Source organism: Artemia sp. Qi Xiang Cuo, chromosome 1 (assembly GCF_049724085.1).
Source record: "Artemia sp. Qi Xiang Cuo chromosome 1, ASM4972408v1, whole genome shotgun sequence".
Classification (NCBI taxonomy): Eukaryota; Metazoa; Arthropoda; class Branchiopoda; order Anostraca; family Artemiidae; genus Artemia; species Artemia sp. Qi Xiang Cuo.
The window spans coordinates 77,685,969-77,711,667 of NC_142794.1; the positions used below are offsets into that span (position 1 = coordinate 77,685,969).

Genomic DNA, 25,699 nt, shown 5'->3' on the forward strand with positions numbered 1-25,699 from the left:
AAACTAGGATTAGAATATTGAAAGCTACAGTAATGACAGCGGTTAACCATGGCGTCGGAACTCAGAAAGACGGAGGGGAATCTGTTAAATATTTTCCAGAGAAAATTGTCTACGAAGTCGTTTGGGTACCTAGCTATCTGACTGACTTTATTTCAAATTTCACTCTTCAACCTGTAAGAGAAATGTGGTTCTATCATGTTTTCTAGGACAAAAATGAGAGAAAGATTGATAAAGCTTGGATATGTTAGTCGTATCAAATAATACAGATTGCAGAAGATCGTACTTTTAGGCCAGCCATTTAAGGGAAGAGCAGACTGTCCCCAAATTAAATAAGAGGAGGTTGTAAGGACAAATTTACGTGAAATTGGAACTTCTTGGAGGGTGTAGAAAGGGCTTTTAATAGACTGAGATGGAATAAAATCGCGAAAGCTGTGTTTACTTCCGGTTGCTTGGTGCTACAGTTAGTTGGTATTAGTAGTAGTAGTAGTAGTAGTAGGACAGATGCCTCTGACGAGCCCGTACTTGACAAAACTTGGTAATTGAACTGCCAAGAAAAAAGGGTAGCATCCTACAGCATAAATCTTATAGAATTAGTAGTCTTATTACATTTAAAATACTAAGGGCATAAAATTTTTTTTTTTTACCCCATAAGCCATTTTTCATACATGAAAACGGCAATTTACAAAGATTTTTCATGATGTATTTTTCAAAATCACACAGTTTTGATAGCTATCATTTTAAAGAACTTTTTCTCAAGGAACGTAGCAAAGGCCAGGAGAGAGCATGGAATCAAATATAAATGTGAAACTCTTTAAGACTCAGATCATGCTGATGATTAGAGCGGCCAAGGTAATAATGTAAGTAAGTGAATAGTTTTATGGAGGTTTGGAAAGCTCACGGTGCAAGAATACGTTTGAAAATTAATGCCAAGACGTTAAGACCGGGAATATATGAAGGGGAAGAGGTGATGTTGGGTAAAGCGAAGTCATATTCTTCTTTTATTCTTGTGTGTAAACAAGAGGCACAGGACGTTTCAATATTAAAATACTTAAAGCTACAATAGTGACAGCAGTTAACCATGGTGTCGAAACTTGGGTGCTCAGAAAGACGAGGAGGATCTGTTAAAGGTTTTCCAGAGAAAATTTTCTCTGAATTAATTTGGGTACCTAGCTATCAGACTCATTTTATTTCAAACTACAGCTGCAAATACAAGTAAACCAACAGCTCCAGGTACAATACAAGAGCTCCGGGCAAAACTAATCCAAAAGATACAGGTAAAACTAAGCCAACAGCTGCAAATACAACTTAGCCAACAGCTTCAGGTACAAATAAGTGAACAGCTGCAGGTAAAACTAAACCAACAGACGCAGGTAAAACTAAGCGAATAGCTGAAGGTACAACGAAGCCAACCACTGGAGGTAAAAATAATCCAACAGCTGCAGGTAAAAGCAAGCCAGTATACGCAGGTAAAACTAAGCCAACAGCAGCAAGTTCAGCAGATCCAACAACTTCAGGTAAAAGTAAACCAACAACTGCAGGAATAACTAATCCAACAGCAGCAGGTAAAACTAATCCAACTTGTAAAATTGGCTTACTTTTGCCTACCACTGTTGGCTGAGTTATACGTACAACTGTTGGCTTAGTTTTACTTGCAGCTGTTGGCTTAGTTATACCTAAAGTTGTGGCATAGTTTTAACTGCATATGTGGTTTAGTTCTACCTGCAGCCCGGAGCTCTAGTATTGTACCTGGAGCTGTTGGTTAAGTTGTATTTGCAGCTGTTGGCTCAGTTTTACCTGCCACTTTTGGCTTAGTTATACGTGCAACTGCTGGTATAGTTATGCCTGCAGTTGTTGGCTCTGTTGTACCTACAGTTGTCTGTTTTAGGCCTAGTAGTACCTGCAGCTGTTGGCTTAGTTATAAATTTCTCTTGGGACTCTTTTAAGAGAGAGAAGGAATTATTTACATTGTTGAGATACTCACTGCTGCTTTTCTTCTAACCAAAAAGTTTGTTTACGATTGGATGTGATCATCCCTGTCGCATACCTACTAATCACAGATCTATTTGCCCATTATATTCGTTTGGAGTTTGTTGTGATTCTTGTTGTCTTATGTCTTCTAGTGGTAGATCTAGTGGCTCTTTATTTTCCTGCATCATTACCTGAGGCGTATTTCTTTGGATTTTTCTTTAGCTGTTCAGATTCATTTAAAATAATGTCTAATTTTGCATGACGTCATAGATACAAAACAAATTCTTTCCCAGCTTTTTCCCAATTGTTATATGTTTGCTGATTGTGTAGTTATGTAACTCAATAGCAACCAAGAATGTTTCAATGCTAAACCTTCTGAAACATCAAAATTATGCTTCGCTGTAATTATCGCTTTTTTCTTTAGTTTCAAGCCATAGCGTGACAAATCAATCATTAAGCAGAGATGAATAGTGTCCGTTCCACTTTGAAAGATTGGACTCTATGTTTTCAAGGAGCACCCTCAATTAAGAATAATAGAAGAGACAAAAAGTTAATTGCTCCTCAATTGTATGGGATAATTTTTCACACATTTTCATCACGTCTTAAACATCATAAACTGAATGGTATTTTATATTATAAATTGCCACTAGCAATGTGGAGTAAGGACTTTCTTTCGGTTCCGAAGGATTAAGTTCAACATACTGTTGCAACGATCAATCTTGAATGATATGTTGTAATAAAAAAGTTTTGTTTATATCTCCATGTTGAAGATGCGGTAATGAGGTGCGTGGCAGGTGGCACCGTTCCCCGTCTAATGATGCATGGCAATGGATTTATGGGCTTTGTCTGGCTAACCACCCGGCAAAGCTTCTTTTTACCTGGTTACGATTAACAACAAAAAGCCTCGGACCAAACAGCCATTTCGACGACGACCTGTAGCACGTCCACCAACCATCCAAACGGACCTGTTTACGGTAGCCCACTGCAATGTACGAAGTCTCAGATCTAAGTTTGACCAGTTCCTACATTTAGTGAACTCGGTCAAGACATCTATCATGTGCATCACTGAGACCAATGTAAACCAAGAAATTCAGAGCAGTTAGGTTGCCATTCAGGGATACACGCTCCTCAGGCGGGATCGAGAGCGTACTGACGGTGCTAAATACGGAGGAGGAGGTGTCGCTGTTTATATACAGAGCCATATACCTTATTCATGCCTGAACATACCAGATTCAGCAGGCGAAGAAGCTCTGTGGGTCAGGGTGACCCTCCCAAATAAATCCCTGATTGTCGGTACCGTGTGTAACCCTCCAACTTACCAGATTACCAGCTACCTTGAAACCTCCCTTGAATATATTCGGGGCAAGTACGCTAAGTCTGCCATTATCCTTCATGGAGAGTTCAATGTCAATCATAGCGTGTAGCTTCGCAGCAAAAATATTGATAGGGAAGGGTCAGACTTGTATGATCTATCTCTCTCTCTTACGGGCTGAAACAACTTGTCGATTTCGACACGTATCACGGCCCAAACGGATCATCTCGTCTTGACCTATTCCTTATAGATCACCCTGTTCCCTTTAAGGTAGACGATCATGCTTTCACCAGTGTCCACGTTGCCGTCGTTGCACGCGGAAACCTACGTATTCCGCCTTCAGTAAAGCATGAACGAACAATCTGGCTATACAAAAGAGGTGATTGGGACGGTTTAAGAAACACTCTTTTTTCTCAGCAGTGGAGAGCCTTCCTCCTGGAAGGCCCAGAGAAAGCTGCAGATAAGTCCCAGCAGGCCATAGTTGACTCTGTCGAAAATCATATCCCTTCAAAGCGGATCTAGGTGTCCAGTAAGGACAAACCTTGGTTCAACGCCCAGTGTAAGAAGACAATCCGAGCAAGGCAAAAGGCACACAAGCGATGGCTACTTTCGAAGAGCGAAAAGGACAGAATTGCATTCATAAATGCGCGCAAAGATGCAGTTCGAGCGATTCGGCAGTCCCGGGCTCAGTATAAGGAGAAATTTGCCACCAAGCTTCAACTTGCTTCGGCAAAGAAATGGTGGAAAATTGTCAAGGAGGCTTTACCGTCGTCCAAGGGGACCGCAATTCCTTCTCTCCAGAGTAACAGGACAGTGGTACAAGATCCACAGGCAAAGGCTAAAGCTCTTGCTAAGGCTTTTTCCGAATTCTCGAATCTAGACGATGACGGTAGAGAAGTGCCTAAATTATCCAACCGAACCGGCACTGTCGTGGACCGCGTGAGTTTTTCTGCTCCCAAGATCCTTTGCATGCTGGAACATCTAGATCTGACCAAAGCCACGGGTCCTGACAACACACCAAATGTTTTCCTCAAGTCCTGCAGTGCCGAACTAGCTGGATCATTGTCATTGCTTTTCCGGCTGTGCTTTCTCTCTGGAACCTTCCCACGAACATGGAAGTCCGCCCATGTTATACCTACTCTAAAGCCAGAAGGGGATCCAACGAGCGTGGACTCCTACCGGCCTATTAGCCTTCTTTCCTGAGTTGGCAAAGTCTACGAAAGCGTCTCCAATAAAACACTTCATCAGTACCTGGAATCAAATGACCTTCTAGGCGATTGCCAATATGGATTCCGCCGGAAACACTCAACATTAGACTGCCTAGTGGCCCAGTATCAGGAGTGCATAGAACTTCTGGCAATGGGATACGACATCAGGCTACTATCCTTCGACATTGCTAAAGCTTTTGACAGAGTATGGCACCGTGGCCTGCTAAAGAAACTCTATGTGTATGGTGTTCGGGGATGTCTGTTAAAAGTGATTGAGAGCTTTCTTTCCGATCATTCACTGCGGGTTGTTCTTGACAGGTTTATTTCCTGCGAAAATCCAGTGAAAGCAGGGGTACCCTAGGGCAGTGTCTTGCGACCTACGCTCTTCCTTATCTACATAAACGACATGGGAGACAACCTCGCAAACCCTCTGCATCACTTTGCCGACGATACCACGACGCACTCAGCCGTCCCTAAACACGAAGACCCAACACAAGCCTCCCTTTCCCTACAGATAGATTTTTTGAAAATTGAAAAGTGGTCTGATGCATGGATGATCAACTTCAATGCATCGAAAACAAAGGACCTTCTAATTACCCGATCAAAGGTGTCACGTGAACACCCTAGTTTCATCTTCAAAAATGAAGCTATAAAGAGAGTCGACGAGCTTCGTCTACTGGGGATTCATTTCTCCACCGATCTCTCTTGGAACAACCACCTTGATCGGGTGAGAACCTCCTGCGCAAGACAGCTGGGAGTTACTCTTCGCTGCAAAAACCTTCTTCCATGAAGCTCGATCATCCCACTCTATAGGTCTTGCATCAGACCCATAGCTGAATATGGATGCCCGCTATTTGCTGGTGCTCCGAAAACGCTGTTGGCACCCCTTCAGAAGATCCTGAATAGGGCAAATAGGGCAGGCTGCGCCTCTACACATGAATTGCTCCAGCCTCTAAATGAAAGGTTTGATGTAGCGTCGATGGCTGTTTTCTACAAGTACATGAATTCGCCTCCCTCAGACGAGCTCTCTCGAATTGTGCCCCCCTTTGTCCAGCCGACAAGGCAGACACGAATGCACACAGCTCAGTCTAATTATCAAAAGGAGGATACGCCGAAAACCGAGTGCTTGAGGAACAGCTTCATCCGGCGTCGCGCTTCTATCTGGAACGATCTTCCTGGGGATATTATCCCTACAAATCCTTCTTTTGACACTTTCAAAAGAAGGCTCAATAGACATTTAAAACCTTGAGGACATTGAAAGAGGTAAATGAATAGCGGCATATCAGATACTTTGAATTACCCGGCGCCGTGAATATTAGAATAAAAAAAAAAAAAAATCTTGGATACCATACCTAATATCAAAATAAACATTACTTATGTCAAGGGTCAAGTACCAAGAACCTAACAAAAAATAAAACTAATTTAAAAATTTTAAAGTATTTATCTAGTTTTAATTAAAATATTGAAATTATTGCTCAGATACCATAAAATTTTTGCAGTTTACATAATAACTTTAGTGATTCTGAACTGAAACCTAAAAGAATCTTCCATTAATCAGACTCCAGCGCAAATGCTGCGTCGTTTAGTCAATTGCTTTTGCTTGTTTGACACCTCATGACTTATGAAATAAGAATAACTAATATATATGATCCCTTTAAACGAGAATCTTTATATTTATTTAAAACATCTTTTTGTTAGAATTGAATGCTTTTTTAGTGTTTTTCTCAGGTTGCATTGAATCTAGTCTGAAGCCATGACATCAAGAAGTCATGACATCATCAAGAAAACAAATAAGTATATATATTTATTTTCTCTTGTAAATGGCTCTTTTTTTAAATTGGCAAACTGAGATTTTCTGGCAAACTAGAATTTTGAAAAAAACATTTTAATGTAAATGACGTCATAGTTATTCATCTTCACATTTCAATTTAAAGAGCGAGTTACATTTTTCTTCCTGTTTTAGAAACATTGTGGTAACTATGACGTATGCAAAATAATTCAAGATTACAATTGTCTCCGTAAAGCTAAAGTAAAAGGTGTGGACCAAGCAACAGCGAGAATTATGTTGAATCGCAAACAAAAAATTTGCAAAACGAAGTCTGTGGTTAGAAGACAGTCCAAACAGCTAGAGCAAAATTCACAGAAAAAATTTCTGAGCTATTAGTGATTGAAAACGAAGAAAAACGAGATCTGTGGTTAGGGAAAATGCAACAATAATTATCACAACGAATCACGCGGGAAAAAGATAGACAGCGAAATGTTAGGAATGTCTTAATTCAATTGAAATTGAGGATTTGCCAACATTAATTAAAACTAAAGAACGACACGATAAAAGTCTAATTCAGTTCACGTAAGAATTTATTAAGTCAGTTGAAATTGCTGATTTGCTACCTTATGACTTAAAACTAAAGAGAAACACGACATTTATGCTAATACATAGTTTATTTTTATGTTTCAGAGGATATATACAGTGGAACATGCCTGATTGTTTCATTGTTATGTAACAGCGTAATTTATTTCAACTCTCTGTACAATCATGAGATGCACTAAGAGCAGCACAAACATACAGAAAATTAAAGAAAAGTGAAACAAAAAATAACGAGAAAAATAGAATTTTAACCACATAGACACCACAATGAATCTACTCATTGAAGTAGAAAGTCAACAATACGTTCGTGATGCTTAAGGAACCTGTCCACAAAATTGTCCATTTATGAAGAAATATCGAAAACACATTATCTATTGGAAATGTAGCAGTTATGAGTCCAAAGCGGCGACTGAAGAAGATATTTACAAATTGGAAGAATAGAGAGCGGGTTATCTTTAGTTAAAATGATAGACAACGAAATCTGGTTTTAATAGACAAGCGACTGCGAGGATGGCATCAAATCGTAGGCCTAAACAAAATCGATTCTTAAAAGAAAAACAACGGTGAAAATCAATACAAATCGTTTGAGAAAGAAAATTCTATAAAATGTATGATTCTGAGAAGGAATAAACAGGAACGAGGAATTGAATTTATGTCAGAATTCCTTAATGAAACGGAAATTTCTGATTTGCCACCTCATGTTTTAAAACTTAAGGCCAACAAGTTTATGCTAATAAATAATTTGATAATCAAATATATACAAGCGAACCTATTTTCAGGGCCCGAACGAAGCTTGGGCGCACATGTATACAATTCTATTGATGCTCGTTGTCGCATGTCTCTTAAGCACAAATATTGTTGTGCATCATTATCACCTGGAATTCCTTGTGATTCTCGCTGTCGCTTCTTTTCTAACCACAGATTTCGTTGTGCATAATTTCCATTTTTCATTTGTTGAATTCCTTATTAATAAGTGTTTTCTAACCGCAGATTTTACAGAGTTTTATTCTAATCTAAGTTATGCTAATTCAGTTTTCGACGCCGTCTCTGTCTTTCTCATACTACTCTTTTATTCACACATTGAACAAATTAATTAAAAATCGATAACGCTCTTTCTTTCTATATCTTTTTCATTTTAGTTGGTAAACGCTCTATAAGTCTAATTGAGAACGTTCGACAGAAAAAAAATCTTTCGTATTTTCTCCTAAGTTAACCTAATTTATACAAATTTGTTTTTATTGTAGTTTTCGCTTGTTATAATGAATGGATACTCTTCCGATCTTATGGGACCATATGTTTGATACGATCTCTCCTTGGTAAAACACACAATTATTGATCCCCGTTGTCACATGTTGTCTAACTGCTGATCTCATTGTGCTTCGTTTTCATTTTTAAACTCTTGATTTGAAAGCGTTCTTGTTTTTCTTATAATTCACTTTTATTCACATATTCTACATCTTAATTCAAAACTTATCAAAAAGATGACAATTTTTTTCTGTTTATTTTGTCTTACTTGATTAATGCTGTATAAGTTTAATTCGGTATTTGGGCTGACTGCGGTTATCCAAGGTCAGGTAGTTTATTTCAGATCGTCAAATATACAACGCGTGTATATATAATAACTGTCCGGTAATGTAAACGGTGTCAAATCTTCAATCTTTCTCGAAATATTAAAAAAAGCCCCCAGCTGTTGTGGCGACACGTGTCAAAGCTTAACTCGACTTCTTTATCTGAGGACAATCCGATTGATTTAGGCTATTAGAAAAGTCACTTTTCCACATTATTTTCTGACGATCCACCTCCTCTTGACACAATATTTCGATTTATATATTTGAGTCATCTTGCAAAGTTAGACTCATGCTAAAAATTATAGCATCATTACGTGGGTATCTGTTCAGGCACATATTTGCCGTCTTAAACCACGTAAAGGTTAGGTTCAGACGGCCTGCAACCCGAACATGTGATATACGGGACAGTAAAATTGTTCGAACATTTTGCTAATTTATTATAGGCTTGTATTAGTCTTGTCAGGTTTGACCTCAAACCAATTGCGATACAAATGATTGTTTAACTACCCGACTAAAAGATATGTGCTGATTCCTCATCCAAAAAGTTTGTCACTCTAGCGAGTTTTTTAGGCTGATGGTGAATTTCTTAATCTAAAGAATACCGTCCTAATAAGACAATTCCAAATTTAGGGAGAGGTTTAGGGGTTTGATTTAACATCCATACATACATCAGACCATTACAGCAACTTGAATTGACCTTGGAGAGGATGAGGTTATTTCTGAGGCAAATTTGAGCTACATAAAGTCTGGCCTTTTCAAAAATCGTCACCGTACATGAGCTTCGAAGGATTTTCGTGTCTACGATTCTTTGTTGGAAAATTCTGCTTTCTAACTGGTGCTGGTAGAGATTGTGGCATACACAGGGGTAGACTTGAGGTACAAGAATGCAAACGTGGACGTCAATAGGGTGGTTATAAAGATATGTGAAACTTCTAGAGACGAACCAATAGGAAGTCCTTTGAAAAGCATAGTCTTACTCTTGGGACAATTTCCCGCAAAAATGAGCTTCTTAGCTGCCATTGGACATCTGATACACGCTTCTGGTTTGCAGGAAATTTTGGAGCTGATATATGTACCGAATGCCATTCAGCAGATTCTCAGCGAAAAAGCATATTCTCGAGCTATCATAGCTCACATCTTTGTTGATTGGGGTCTAAATACCATACTAGCAACAGAAATGTGCAATTTTGGCCCGAAATTAAATTTTGATTAGGTCAATTTTTGCAACAGTTTAGACGAGCTTCATTTTTTCACTCAGCATTTTTCGTTGTCTTGGGATTTTCCGCCTTTCACAGAGGAGCCATCTCTCAGGAATCTAGTAACTGGTGAGATTATGAGTGGGCAGGTGGACGTCAGCGAGGCTCTACCAATATGTTGAAAAATCCTGGATGAAATAATTGGCAAATATGCAAACATTTACACTTTCAAGAAAAAAGCAACTGCTGTTACTATGAGAGTGTAAAGTCAGTAGCAGAACCGCCTACCCTTAACCCTGCTTTAATTTTTCAAAGGCTGTTCACTGTTGCAAACAGTTCAGATGAAGAACTCTAGAAATTTTTCAACTACAAACTCTACTTTCCGCCCAGGAGAATGTTCCTGATGTGCTTTGTGAAAGTCTAGTAACGTACATTTTAAGAAAAATAAAAACTCAAAACCCTGTGACGTATAGAGACTGATTATTGTATTTTTGACAATTGCCAAGCTTCTTGAAGAACTTAAATATAGTGAAAATAGCACAAAATGTGATCATGGCGACAACCATTTTGCTTTTTGGGAAGAACTTAGCTTGCAGAACGCCCATGTGACTTTTCGAGCGATTCTTGATAGGCAAAAAGTAACCTCTACGTTTGTACCGTTGATATTTCAAAGGCTATTGAATCCGCTCTTAACTCTCAAGCAATTCTATTTCACTCTAGAAGACACTGAATAAAATCAGTTGAACCTTCAGTTGCTACTTCCAAAACATATTCTCTTGTCTTTGGACCGGAGATTGCCTCTAATGATACAATACCAGTTCGTCTCGCTACAATCTGATATTTAAGTTCACTTACGTGTTTAGGCCTTCCATTTCAACTTTCAATTAGATCCATTAGGCAGCTTATAATAAATTCTTTGAAAGAAAAACTAAGAAAATCCCACTGTCTTCTCACCAGGGTTAAGGGGCAATTTGATAAAAAAAAACCTTCGTTGGCTATATAATGCGTTTTTAGCACCATATATATTGTTTTATACATCTTTTTGGAAGTTGTTCACTGCCACTGAAAAAAAGTAAATCTGATCGTTGTTCCTTAGGTACTGTAGGTACTTTCTTAGTATCTCCATTTGGACTTGTAATAGCTACATTTCCCGACGGTACGGTGTTTTTGAAATTTGTCAAAAATTGACGAACTGTCCCGTGGATTTGCTGACCGCTGCAACAGAATTATCGTTTTTCCACTGACTTGCCTTCTATCAAGTGCCTAGCGTCGCTAGTTGTGAAATCTTACAGTGTTTGACCCCCGCTGAATGAGCATTGAAAGTTAAAGTTGTAAATAATTGTGTATGATATTTGTCTGTGTCAGTAGTGTTGTAGTAATATCTCCGACAAGACAGTCCCCCCACCTTCCGACAAGACACATATCCCATCATTCCAACAAGACACATACCCAGTCATTCCGACAAGACACATATCCCATCATTCCAACAAGACACATACCCAGTCATTCCGACAAGACACATATCCCATCATTTGGTTACTTTTTTATGTTCTAATTAGAATCAGCCTACCATGAAAATTCGTGTTGTTCACGAAACAATGCTTTTGATATTAAATTCCATGTTTCTGTTAAAAGTCATGGCTGTTTTCATGGTATGGTGATTCTTTTCCTGGTATGAAGTTACGAAATTCTGTCTGTTAAGCAATAAATTTAGGCATCTTTTCTTATGTTTGACCTTGAACACGTGTATAAAAACTCTGACGATGAGTTAATCGAACTGTTATGAACGTTTTAATGTTGGACATGATTCTTCATTATGGTATGATTATAGGCGTTGACAGAAACGAAAATGGTAAACTATCTGAGGGAATGCTAACTCCTATTCAGAGATGAAATTTTTTTTTGGATTTGGGCTATTCTCAACTGTGTTCAGTATAATACAAAACTACCATTTGAAGTGTTGTAAGGTCCCCTACCCCAACCCCAGGGACCCCCTCCCGCAAACTTTCTGCCCCTCCCGCCCAACTCCTGCCCATAACCCCCCTCCCTATCCCCCAGCTAACCCACCCCCCCCTCCAACCCCCCTTAAGCCCCCCACTTTTTTTTAACATGATATATTTTTTAAAAAATTTTTTACATCTCTTAGAATGACATGTAATATACTTACACCATAAAAAAAAAAATCAAATTTATCACATTTAATGTTTTCCGAACTGAAAATGAGAATCATATAGAAATGTTAGTCGTGACTTTTACTAGTAGAAAAATAATGTTTGTAGTGACCATTTTTTTGACAGTTTTTTTTGACAGTTTTTTTCAACTTTTTTTTACATGACTAAAAATCAGCACTCAACATGTTCCATCTATAAATTGTTTTCACGAGGAAAAAATAAAAAAATCAATATACAAAATTCACGAAGAAAAAAAAATTGCAATAAGTTTCACGAATAAAAAAAATTAGAATGCAACAAGTTCCATGAACAAATCCAGTTTCATTTGGATAAAAATCAATGTATAGGTTTCACAAAGATAAAAATCAACATGTAACAAGGTTCATGAAGAAAAACCATGGTTCATGAACACTTCATGAAGAAGTTACACATACAAAAAAATCAGCACGCAACAAGTTCCATGGAGAAAATGAGCATCAAAGGGAGAGAAATCAATGTGCAAGTTTCTCGATGAGAAAATTCAACATGCAACAAGTTACACGAACAAAAAAAAATATGCAACATTTTCCAAAAACAACATCAGCACGCAACAAGTTCCTTGAATAAAATCAGTTTCACGAGGAGAAAAATCAGTGTACAAGTTTCGCAAAGAGAAACAAATCAAGATGCAACAAGTTTCACGAGCAAAAAAAACAGTCAGCACACAAAAAAAAATTCACGATCAAAAAAATATGCATGCAGTATGTTCCATGAACAAAATTAGTTTCAGGAGGAGAAAAAAATTAATGTACATGTTTCACGAAGAGAAAAAATCAACCTGCAACAAGTTTCACGAATAAAAAAAACAGCAAGCAACAAGTTTCACGAACAAAAAAATAATCAGCACGCAGCAACTTCCATTAATAATATCAGTTTCAAGGAGAGAATAATAAATGTAAAAGTTTCAAGAAGTGAATAAACAAAATCACACTGCAACACATTTCACGAAACAAAAATCATCACTCAACAAGTTCCACGAACATAAATCAGCGTGCAACAAGCTCCATGAACAAAACCAGTTTTCTCAATGAGGAAAATCATTGTAGAAGTTTCACGAAGAGAAAGATCAACATTTAACGTGGATCACCAACAAAGAAATATACATGAAATTAATTCCATGAACAAAATTAGTTTCACTAAGTGGAAAAACAAAATCAATGTACTTGTTCCACGAAGAGAAAAAATAGACCTGCACCAAGTTTCAGGAATAAAAAATCAGCACACAACAAGTTCGACGAACAAAATCAGTTTAACTGGGAGAAAAATCATTATTTAAGTTTCGCGAAGAGAAAAAAATAAGCATGCAACAGGTTTCACGAAGAAAAATCAGCACTCAACAAGTTCCTCAGGCATAAATCAGCACGGTCAAGTTCCATGAACAAAATTAGTTTCGAGAGAAGAAGAAAAAAAATCAATGAGCAAGTTCCACGAAGAGAAAAATCAACATGCAACAAGTTTTATGAACAGAAAACCATCATGCAACAAGTTCCTTGAACAAAATCAGTTTCACGAGGAGAAAAATCTGTGAACAAATTTTGCGAAGAGAAACAAAAGCAACATGCAACAAGTTTCAAGAACGAAAAAAAAATCAGCACGCGATAAGTTCCTTGAACAAAATCAGTTTCACGAGGAGAAAAATCAGTGCACGAGTTTCGCAAAGAGAAAAAAAAATCAACATGCAACAAGTTTCACGAACAAAAAAAAGCAGTCGGTACAAAAAAAAAATCCACGATTAAAAAAATATGCATGCAATGAGTTCCATGAACAAAATCAGTTTCACTGGGTAGAAAAAAATCATTCTACTTGTTTCACGAAGAGAAAAAATAAACATGCAACAAGTTTCAGGAATAAAAAATCAGCACGCAACAAGTTCCACGAACAAAATCAGTTTAACGGGGAGAAAATCATTGTTTAAGTTTCGCGAAGAGAAAAAAAATTAACGTAACATGGATCAGGAGCAAAGAAATATGCATGCAGTAAGTTCCATGAACAAAATCAGTTTCACTGGGTAGAAAAAAATCATTGTACTTGTTTCACGAAGAGAAAAAATAAACATGCAACAAGTTTCAGGAATAAAAAATCAGCACGCAACAAGTTCCACAAACAAAATCAGTCTAACAGGGAGAAAATCATTGTTTAAGTTTCGCAAAGAGAAAAAAAAAATCAACATGCAACAAGTTTGACGAACAAAAAAAAACAGTCAGCACACAAAAAAAATCCACGATTAAAAAAATATGCATGCACTAAGTTCCATGAACAAAATTGGTTTCAGGAGGAGAAAAAATCAATGTACATTTTTCACGAAGAGAAAAAGTCAATCTGCAACAAGTTTCACGAATAAAAAAAAACAGCAAGCAACAAGTTCCACGAACCAAAAACAATACGCAAGCAACAACTTCCATTAATAAAATCAGTTTCACGAAGAGAAAGTTCAATGCACAAGTTTCGAGAAGAGAATAAAATAAATCACACTGCAACACGTTTCCTGAACAAAAGATCATCACTCAACAAGTTCCAAGAACATAAATAAGCGTGCAACAAGTTCCATGAACAAAACGAGTTTTCTCAATGAGGAAAGTTATTATGGAAGTTTCACGATGAGAAAAATCGACATTTAACATGGATCACGAACAAAAAAATATGCATGCAATGAGTTCCATGAACAAAATCAGTTTCACTGGGTAGAAAAAAAAATCAATCCGTACTTGTTTCACGAAGAGAAAAATAAACATGCAACAAGTTTCAGGAATAAAAAATCAGCACGCAACAAGTTCCACAAACAAAATCAGTCTAACAGGGAGAAAATCATTGTTTAAGTTTCGCGAAGAGAAAAAAAAAATCAACATGCAACAAGTTTGACGAACAAAAAAAAACAGTCAGCACACAAAAAAAATCCACGATTAAAAAAATATGCATGCACTAAGTTCCATGAACAAAATTGGTTTCAGGAGGAGAAAAAATCAATGTACATTTTTCACGAAGAGAAAAAGTCAATCTGCAACAAGTTTCACGAATAAAAAAAAACAGCAAGCAACAAGTTCCACGAACCAAAAACAATACGCAAGCAACAACTTCCATTAATAAAATCAGTTTCACGAAGAGAAAGTTCAATGCACAAGTTTCGAGAAGAGAATAAAATAAATCACACTGCAACACGTTTCCTGAACAAAAGATCATCACTCAACAAGTTCCAAGAACATAAATAAGCATGCAACAAGTTCCTTGAACAAAACCAGTTTTCTCAATGAGGAAAGTTATTATGGAAGTTTCATGATGAGAAAAATCGACATTTAACATGGATCACGAACAAAGAAATATGCATGCAATAAGTTCCATGAACCAAATCAGTTTCACTGGGTAGAAAAAAAATCATTGTACTTGTTTCACGAAGAGAAAAAATAAACATGCAACAAGTTTCAGGAATAAAAAATCAGCACGCAACAAGTTCCACGAACAAAATCAGTTTAACGGGGAGAAAATCATTGTTCAAGTTTCGCGAAGAGAAAAAAAAATCAGTATGAAACAAGTTTCACGAAGAAAAATCAGCACTCAACAAGTTCCACAGGCATAAATCAGACTGGCCAAGTTCCATAAACAAAATTGGCTTCGAGAGAAGAATAAAAAAAGAAATGTGCAAGTTTCACGAAGAGAAAAACCCTCATGCAACAAGTTCCATGAACAAAATCAGTTTCACGAGGAGAAAAATCAGTGTAAAAATTTCGCGAAGAGAAAAAAAGCAACATGCAACAAGTTTCACGAACAAAAAAAATCAGCCAGCAACAAGTTCCAGAATCAGAAAAATATGCATGCAGTATGTTCCATGGACAAAATTAGTTTTAGGAGGAGACAAAAAATCAATGTACATGTTTCACGAAGAGAAAAAATCAACATGCATCAAGTTTTACGAATAAAAAACAGCATGCTACAAGTCCCAAGAACTAAAAAAAAACAATCAGTACGCAACAAGTTCCATTAACAAAATCAGTTTCACGAGGTAAAAAAAATCAATGTACAAGTTTCGCGAAGAGAAAAAAACAGGCTGCAACAAGTTTCACAAACCAAAAAAATCATCCCTCAACAAGTTCCACGAACAAAAATAAGCCTGCAACAAGTTCCATGAACAAAACCAGTTTTCTCAATGAGAAAAATGAGTGTACAAGTTTCGCGAAGAGAAAAATCAATAAGCAACATGAATCACGAGCATAGAATATGCATGCAATAAGTTCCATGAACAAAATCAGTTTCACTATGTGGAAAAAAAAAATCAAGTTTCATGAACAAAAAAAACATCATGCAACAAGTTCTATGAACAACAATCAGCACGCAAGGAGTTCCTTGAACAAAACCAGTTTCACGAGGAGAAAAATCAGTGTACGAGTTTCGCGAAGAGAAAAAAAAATCAACATGCAACAAGTTTCACGAACAAAAAAAACAGTCAGCACACAAAAAAAAATCCACGATAAAAAAATATGCATGCAGTATGTACCATGAACAAAATTAGTTTCAAGAGGATAACAAAATAAATGTAAATGTTTCACGAAGAAAAAAGTCAACTTGCAACAAGTTTCACGAATAAAAAAACAGCAAGCAACAAGTTCCACAAAAAAAAAAAAAATCAGCATGCAACAACTTTCATTAACAAAATCAGTTTCACGAAGCGAAAAGTCAATGTACGAGTTTCGAGAAGAGAATAAACAAAATCACACTGCAATACGTTTCACGAACAAAAGATCATCACTCAACAAGTTCCACGAAGATAAATCAGCGTGCAACAAGTTCCATGAACAAAACCAGCTTTCTCAATGAGGAAAATTCATGGTAGAAGTTTCACGAAGAGAAAAGTCAACATTTAACAATGGATCACGAACAAAGAAATATGCATGCAATAAGTTCCATGAACAAAATCAGTTTCACTATGTGGAAAAAAAAATCAAGTTTCATGAACAAAAGAACCATCATGCAACAAGATCTATGAACAACAATCAGCACGCAACAAGTTCCTTGAACAAAACCAGTTTCACGAGGAGAAAAATCAGTGTCAGAGTTTGGCGAAGAGAAAAAAAAATCAACATGCAACAAGTTTCACGAACAAAAAAACAGTCACCACACAAAAAAAATCCACGATCAAAAAAATATGCATGCAGTATGTTCCATGAACAAAATTAGTTTCAGGAGGAGAAAAAAAATCAATGTACATTTTTCACGAAAAGAAAAAATCGACCTGCAACAAGTTCCACGAACAAAAAACAATCAGCACGCAACAACTTCCATTAATAAAATCAGTTTCACGAAGAGAAAAATCAATATACAAGTTTCGAGAAGAGAATAAGCAAAATCACACTGCAACACGTTTCACGAACCAAAGATCATCACTCAACAAGTTCCACGAACATATATCAGCCTGCAACAAGCTCCATGAACAAAACCAGTTTTCTCAATGAGGAAAATCATTATAGAAGTTTCATGAAGAGAAAAATCAATATTTAACATGGGTCACCAACAATGAAATATGCATGCAATAAGTTCCATTAACAAAATTAGTTTCACTAGGTAGAAAAAAAAATCAATTTACTTGTTTCACGAACAGAAAAAATAAACATATAACAAGTTTCAGGAATAAAAAATCAGCACGCAGCAAGTTCCACGAACAAAATCAGTTTAACGGGAAAAAAAAATCATTGTTTAAGTTTCGCGAAGAGAAAAAATCAGCATGCAACAGGTTTCACGAAGAAAAATCAGCACTCAACAAGTTCCACAGGCATAAATTAGCACGGTCAAGTTCCATGAACAAAATTGGCTTCAAGAGAAGAAGAAAAAAAAATCAATGAGCAAGTTCCACGAAGAGAAAAATCAACATGCAACAAGTTTCACGAACAGAAAACCATCAAGCAACAAGTTCCATGAACAAAATCAGTTTCACGAGGAGAAAAATCAGTGTAAAAATTTTGCGAAGAGAAAAAAAGCAACCTGCAACAAGTTTCACGAACGAAAAAAAAATCAGCACGCGATAAGTTCTTTGAACGAAATCAGTTTCACGAGGAGAAAAATCAGTGTATGAGTTTCGCAAAGAGAAAAGAAAATCAACATGCAACAAGTTTGACGAACAAAAAAAACAGTCAGCACACAAAAAAATCCACGATTAAAAAAATATGCATGCAGTATGTTCCATGAACAAAATCAGTTTTACTGGGTAGAAAAAAATCATTCTACTTGTTTCACGAAGAGAAAAAATAAACATGCAACAAGTTTCAGGAATAAAAAATATGCACGCAACAAGTTCCACGAACAAAATCAGTTTAACGGGGAGAAAATCATTGTTTAAGTTTCGCAAAGAGAAAAAAAAATCAAAGTAACATGGATCACGAACAAAGAAATATGCATGCAGTAAGTTCCATGAACAAAATCAGTTTCACTGGGTAGAAAAAAATCATTCTACTTGTTTCACGAAGAGAAAAAATAAACATGCAACAAGTTTCAGGAATAAAAAATCAGCACGCAACAAGTTCCACGAACAAAATCAGTTTAACGGGGAGAAAATCATTGTTTAAGTTTCGCAAAGAGAAAAAAATCAACATGCAACAAGTTTCACGAACAAAAAAAAACAGTCAGCACACAAAAAAAATCCACGATTAAAAAAATATGCATGTAGTATGTTCCATGAACAAAATTGGTTTCAGGAGGAGAAAAAAAAATCAATTTACATGTTTTACGAAGAGAAATAATCAACCTGCAACAAGTTTCACGAATAAAAAAAACAGCAAGCAACAAGTTCCACGAACCAAAAACAATACGCAAGCAACAACTTCCATTAATAAAATCAGTTTCACGAAGAGAAAGTTCAATATACAAGTTTTGAGAAGAGAATAAAAAAAATCACACTGCTAAACGTTTCCCGAACAAAAGATCATCACTAAACAAGTTCCAATAACATAAATAAGCATGCAACAAGTTCCATGAACAAAACCAGTTTTCTCAATGAGGAAAGTTACTATGGAAGTTTCATGAGGAGAAAAATCGACACTTAACATGGATCACGAACGAAGAAATATACATGCAATAAGTTCCATGAACCAAATCAGTTTCACTGGGTAGAAAAAAAATCATTGTACTTGTTTCATGAAGAGAATGTTATATGAGAAATATGATTTTTTAATGTATGTATAAAAAATTGATAATTATGTTGTTTGTTTAGTTTTTTTGTTTTTTTTTATGTACCTGGAGGACAAGTATAGTGATTTTGTGATTGGTGGTAGGAACCGCGTGCGAAGGGGAATGATTTTTCTTTTATTTTATTTTTTTAGGCCTAGGTTGTATATTTCTGTTGTGAATATGAAATTTTGATATATGCCTACCCTTAGGACAACCTGACCCCAGGTTCTTGGGTCGGTAGTGAGTAAAATGTATTGTCCTTGTGTGTGTTAATAAATTACTATTACTATTACTATTAGTTCCATCCGTAATTACGCTACCGTAATTACGAATGAAATAAACGTGTTTATTGTACACGATGAATATATGTTTATATTATAATTGTGTTTACCTCCAAAAAAGGAAAACATGCAACAAGTTTCAGGAATAAAAAATAAGCACGCAACAAGTTCCACGAACAAAATCAGTTTAACGCGGAGAAAATCATTGTTCAAGTTTCGCGAAGAGAAAAAAAAATCAGTATGAAACAAGTGTCACGAAGAAAAATCAGCACTCAACAAGTTCCACAGATATAAATCAGCATGGTCAAGTTCCATGAACAAAATTGGCTTCAAGAGAAGAATAAAAAAAATAAATGTGCAAGTTTCACGAAGAGAAAAATCAACATGCAACAAGTTTCATGAGCAGAAAACCATCATGCAACAAGTTCCTTGAACAAAATCAGTTTCACAAGGAGAAAAATCAATGTAAAAATTTCGCGAAGAGAAAAAAAGCAACATGCAACAAATTTCATGAACAAAAAAAATCAGCCAGCAACAAGTTCCAGAATCAGAAAAATATGCATGCAGTATGATCAATGTACAAGTTTCGAGAAGAGAATAAACAAAATCACACTGCAACACGTTTCACGAACAAAAGATCATCACTCAACAAGTTCCACGAACATAAATCAGCGTGCAACAAGTTCCATGAACAAAACCAGCTTTCTCAATGAGGAAAATCATGGTAGAAGTTTCACGAAGAGAAAAATCAACATTTAACATGGATCACGAACAAAAAAATATGCATGCAATAAGTTCCATGAACAAAATCAGTTTCACTATGTGGAAAAAAAAAATCAAGTTTCATGAACAAAAAAACCACCATGCAAGAAGTTCCATGAACAAAAATCAGAACGCAACAAGGTCCTTGAACAAAACCAGTTTCACGAGGAGAAAAATCAGTTTAAGAGTTTCGCGAAGAGAAAAAAAAATCAACATGTAGCAAGTTTCACGAACAAAAAATAACAGTCAGCACACAAAAAAAAATCCACGATAAAAAAATATGCATGCAGGTTGTACCATGAACAAAATTAGTTTCAGGAGGAGAAAAAAAAAATCAATATACATGTTTCAAGAAAAAAAAATCAACCTGCAACAAGTTTCACGAATAAAAAAACAGCAAGCAACAAGTTCCACAAACAAAAAAAACAATCAGCAAGCAACAACTTCCATTAACAAAATCAGTTTCACGAAACGAAAATCAATGTACAAGTTTCGAGAAGAGAAGGAACAAAATCACACTGCAACACGTATCAAGAACAAAAGATCATCGCTCAACAAGGTCCACGAGCAAAAATCTGCATTCAACAAGGCCCATGAACACAACTAGCTTTTCAATTCGGATAATAAGTGTAGATGTTTCACTAAGAGAAACGTTAACATTGAATAGGGACCACGAACAAAGAAAAAATTCATGCAGAAGATTCCACGAACAAAATTATTTGCAGCTGGTAGACAAAAAGTCAATAAACTTGTGTTTAGAAGGGATACAATAATCATGCCACAAGTTTCAGGAATAGAACATAAACACGCAACAAGTTCCAGGAACAAAATCAGTTTAACGGGGATAAAATCATTGTTTAAGTTTCACGAAGTGAAAAATTCAGCATGCAACAAGTTCCACGAAGAAAAATTCAGCATGCAACAAGTTCCACGAAGAAAAATCAGCACTCAAAAAGTTCCAAAAACATAAATCAGCACGGGCAAGTTCCTCAAACAAAATTGGCTTCAAGAGAAGAAAAAAAATCAATGTGCAAGTTTCACGAAGAGAAAATCAACATGCAACAGGTTTCATGAACAAAAAACCATCATGCAACAAGTTCCTTGAACAACGATCAGCACGCAACAAGCTCCTTGAACAAAATCAGTTTCACGAGGAGAAAAATCAGTGTACAAGTTTCGTGAAGAGAAGAAAAAGCAACATCTAACAAGTTTCACGAACAAAAAAATCAGCACGCAATTAGTTCAAGAATCAGAAAAATATGCATGTAGTATGTTCCACAGACAAAATTAGTTTTAGGAGCAGAAAAAAAATCAATGTACATGTTTCACAAAGAGAAAAAATCAACATGCACCAAGTTTCACGAATAAAAAACAGGATGCTGCAAGTTCCACGAACCAAAAAAAACAGTTCGCACGCAACAAGTTCCATTAAAAAAATCAGTTTCACGGGGTGAAAAATCAATGTACAAGTTTCGCCAAGAGAAAAAAAAACAGGATGCAACAAGTTTCACAAAAAAAAAAAATCATCACTCAACAAATTCAACGAACATAAATCAGCATGCAACAAGTTCCAAAATCAGCAAACATCAAGTTTCACGAAGAAAAATCAGCACTCAACAAGTTACGCAAACATAAATCAGCACGGTCAAGTTCCATGAACAAAATTGGCTTCAAAACAAGAAAAAAAGTCAATGTGCAAGTTTCACGAAGAGAAAAATCAACTTGCAACAAGTTTCATGAACAAAAACCATCATGCAACAAGTTCCATGAACAACAATCAGTTTCACAAGGAGAAAAATCAGTGTACAAGTTTCGCGAAGAGTAAAAAGCAACATGTAACAAGTTTCACGAACAAAAAAATCAGCAAGCAACAAGTTCCAGAATCAGAAAAATATGTATGCAGTATGTTCCATGGACAAAATTAGTTTTAGGAGGAGAAAAAAAAATCAATTTACATGCTTCACTAAGAGAAAAAATCAACATGCAACAAGTTTCAAAAATAAAAAACAGCATGCAACAAGTTCCCCGAGCTAAAAAAAACCATCTTGTGAAACTGATTTTTCTCATCGTGAAACTTCAATAATAACTTTCCTCATTGAAAAAACTGGTTTTGTTCATGGAACTTGTTGCACGCTTATTTGTGTTCTTGGATCTTGTTGAGTGATGATCTTTTGTTCGGGAAACGTGTTGCAGTCTGATTTTATTTATTCTCTTCTCGAAACTTGTACATTGAACTTTCTCTTCGTGAAACGGATTTTATTAATGGAAGTTGTTGCTTACGTATTGTTTTTGGTTCGTGGAACTTGTTGCCTGCTGTTTTTATATTCGTGAAACTTGTTGCAGGTTGATTTTTTCTCTTCGTGAAACATGTATATTGATTTTTTTTCTCTTTCTGAAACCAATTTTGTTCATGGAACTTACTGCATGCATATTTTTTTTAATCGTGGATTTTTTTGTGTGCTGAATGTTTTTTTTTGTTCGTGAAACTTGTTGCATGTTGATTTTTTTTTCTCTTTGCGAAAATCGTACACTGATTTTTATCCTCGTGAAAATGATTTTGTTCAAGGAACTTATCGCGTGCTGATTTTTGTTTCGTTCTTGAAACTTGTTGCATGTTACTTTTTTTTCTTCGCAAAATTTGTACACTGATTATTCTCCTCGTGAAACTGACTTTGTTCAAGGAAGTTGTTGCTTGATGGTTTTCTGTTCGTGAAACTTGTTGCATGTTGATTTTTCTCTTCGTGGAACTTGCTCATTGATTTTTTTTTCTTCTTCTCTTGAAGCCAATTTTGTTCATGGAACTTGACCAATCTGATTTATGCCTGTGGAACTTGTTGAGTGCTGATTTTTCTTCGTGAAACTTGTTGCATGCTGATTTTTTTCTCTTCGCGAAACTTAAACAATGATTTTTCCCCCCATTAAACTGATTTAGTTCGTGGAACTTGTTGCGTGCTGAATTTTTATTCCTGAAACTTGTTGCATGTTTATTATTTCTCTTCGGGAAAAAAGTACATTGATTTTTTTTCTACCTAGTGAAACTAATTTTGGTCATGGAACTTATTGCATGCATATTTCATTGTTCGTGACCTATGTTAAATGTTGATTTTTCTCTTCATGAAACTTGTACAATGATTTCCTCATTGAGAAAACTGGTTTTGTTCATGAAACTTGTTCCACGCTGATTTATGTTCGTGGAACTTGTTGAGTGATGATCTTTGGCTCGTGAAACGTTTTGCAGTGTGATTTTGTTTATTCTCTTCTCGAAACTTGTACATTGATTTTTCTCTTAGTGAAACTGATTTTGTCAGTGGCTCTTGTTGTGGGCTTATTATTTTTTTGTTAGTGAAACTTTTTTCATGCTATCTTCTTTTATTAGTGAAACTTGTTGCAGATTGATTTTTTCTCTTCGTGAAACATGTACATTGATTTTTTTCTCCTCCTGAAACTAATTTTGTTCATGGAACATACTGCATACATATTTTTTTTATCGTGGATTTTTTTTGTGTGCTGACTATTTTTTTTGTTCGTGAAACTTGTTGATTTTGTTCAAGGAACTTTTTGCGTGCTGATGTTGTTCATGGAACTTGTTGCATATTTTTTTTGGTTCGTGTAACTTGTTGCATGTTGACTTTTCTCATCGAGAAACTTACACATTTATTTCTCTCCTTTTGAAGCTGATTTTCTCCATGGAACTTGTTGCTTGCTGATTTTTTTGTATGTGTAACTTGTTGCATGATAGTTTTTCATCGTGAAACTAGTTAGATGTTGATTTTTCTCTTTGTGAAAGCTATACATTGATTTTTATCCACATGAAACTTGATTGTTCATGGAACTTGTTGCATGTTAATTTTTTTATTCGTGAAACTTATTGCATGTTGTTTTTTTCTTCGTGAATTTTGTATATTGATTTTTTTTATTCTTTCCTCGTGAAAAAAATTTGTAGATGGAACACGTTTAGTGTTGACTTTTAGTCATGTAAAAAAAAAGTTGAAAAAAACTGTAAAAAAAACCGTCAAAAGAATAGTCAATACAAATATTATTTTTATATTAGTAAAAGTCACGACTAACATTTCTATATGATTCTCATTTTGAGTTCTGAAAACATTAAATGTGATAAATGTGATTTTTTTTATGTTGTATGTTACATGTCATTCTAAGAGATGTAAAAGAAAGTAAAAAAATATATCATGTAAAAAAAAGTGGGGGGGCTTGAGGGGGGGGGTGGGTTGGAGGGAGGGGGGTTGGAGGGGGGGGGGTTGGAGGGGGTAGAGGCTAGGAGCAGGAGTTGGGGGGGGGGGCAAAACGATGGGGGGAGGGGGTCCTTGGGGTTGGGGTAGGGGACCTTACAGCACTGTTAAAATGGCAGTTGTGTATTATACCGAACACAGTTGAGAATCGCCCAAATAAAAAAAAATATGTATCTCTGAATAGGAGTTAGCATTCCCTCAGATGGTTTACCATTTTCGTTTCTGTCAACGCCTATAATCATACCATAATGAAGAATCATGTACAACATTAAAACATCCATAACAGTTCGAATAACTCATCATCAGAGTTTTTATACCCGTGTTCAAGGTCAAACATAAAAAACACGCCTAAATATATTGCTTAACAGACAGAATTTCGTAACTTCATACCACGAAAAGAATCACCATACCATGAAAACAGCCATGACTTTTAACAGAAACTTGGAATTTAACATCAAAAGCATTGTTTTGTGAACAACACGAATTTTCATGGTAGGCTGATTCTAAGTAAATCATAAAAAAACAACCAAATGATGGGATATGTGTCTTTTCGGAACTACTGGGCATGTGTCTTGTTGGACTGATGGTATATTTGTATTGTCGGAATGACTGGGGGGACTGTCTTGTTGGAATGATTGGATATGTGTCTTGTCGGAAGGTGGGGGGACTGTCTTGTCGGAGATATTACTACAACACTACTTGTGTCCTTTTTGTTTTCCTTTTTTATAATCCTCTTTAGCGTATTTATGTTGTTTACAGATGGTAACAATAAATTAAAAACCTCTCAAATTCTTCACTTTCAAAAATATAACATAGAAAATCATACGGGTGTTTATCAATTAGCTCTTTCTGCCATTTTTGCTTTATTAGGTATTCCTATCTTATAAATTAACATTGTTTGTATATTATGGTCACAAATCTCTGGCTTACCGTTTTAATTTGACTAAAATTAGACCACATATCTTCAGAGATAAAATATATACTGAAAAAGGGACCAAATGGAATATAAAACAAGGAAGTCAAATAAGGTTAACAAAATGGTTTAAAAGTGTTGTAACACTTACTGACAACATTCATTTGTCCGACATTGGTTATAGTTTGGAACGACCCCTCAGCAACTATTTCACATCTGTACTTTCCAGTCGAGTCAAAGTCAACATTATGTAACAAGATTTGATGGTCATTTGATTTTTCAACCTAAATTGGGAAAGAATCTCATATTAACAGTTACTACTATAACTAATAACAACTTTTTACATTATTGGGGTATTACAGCACGGTTTTACAGAATCTTCCCGTGTCTCCATCTCATCAGATACTGAACAAATCTATTACAATACTGCAGAATTTACTCGGCTATAATTTCACCAAGGGGTGCCAATCTGCATGGCCACCGGGCACCTCTTGTTGCAGTTACTGTTCTGGTTGGG

General features: G+C 35.9%; 1 long non-coding RNA gene across 1 annotated transcript in view; it reads right to left on the reverse strand.

Annotated features, from left to right (window-relative positions):
• The window catches only part of LOC148956743 (uncharacterized), a 56,949-nt gene extending 31,483 nt beyond the window's left edge, over positions 1-25,466 (reverse strand). Inside the window, exon 1 of the long non-coding RNA XR_016142389.1 lies at positions 25,334-25,466. This is a non-coding gene — a long non-coding RNA (uncharacterized LOC148956743). The remainder of the gene's footprint in view (positions 1-25,333) is intronic.
• Positions 25,467-25,699: the final 233 nt, after the last annotated feature.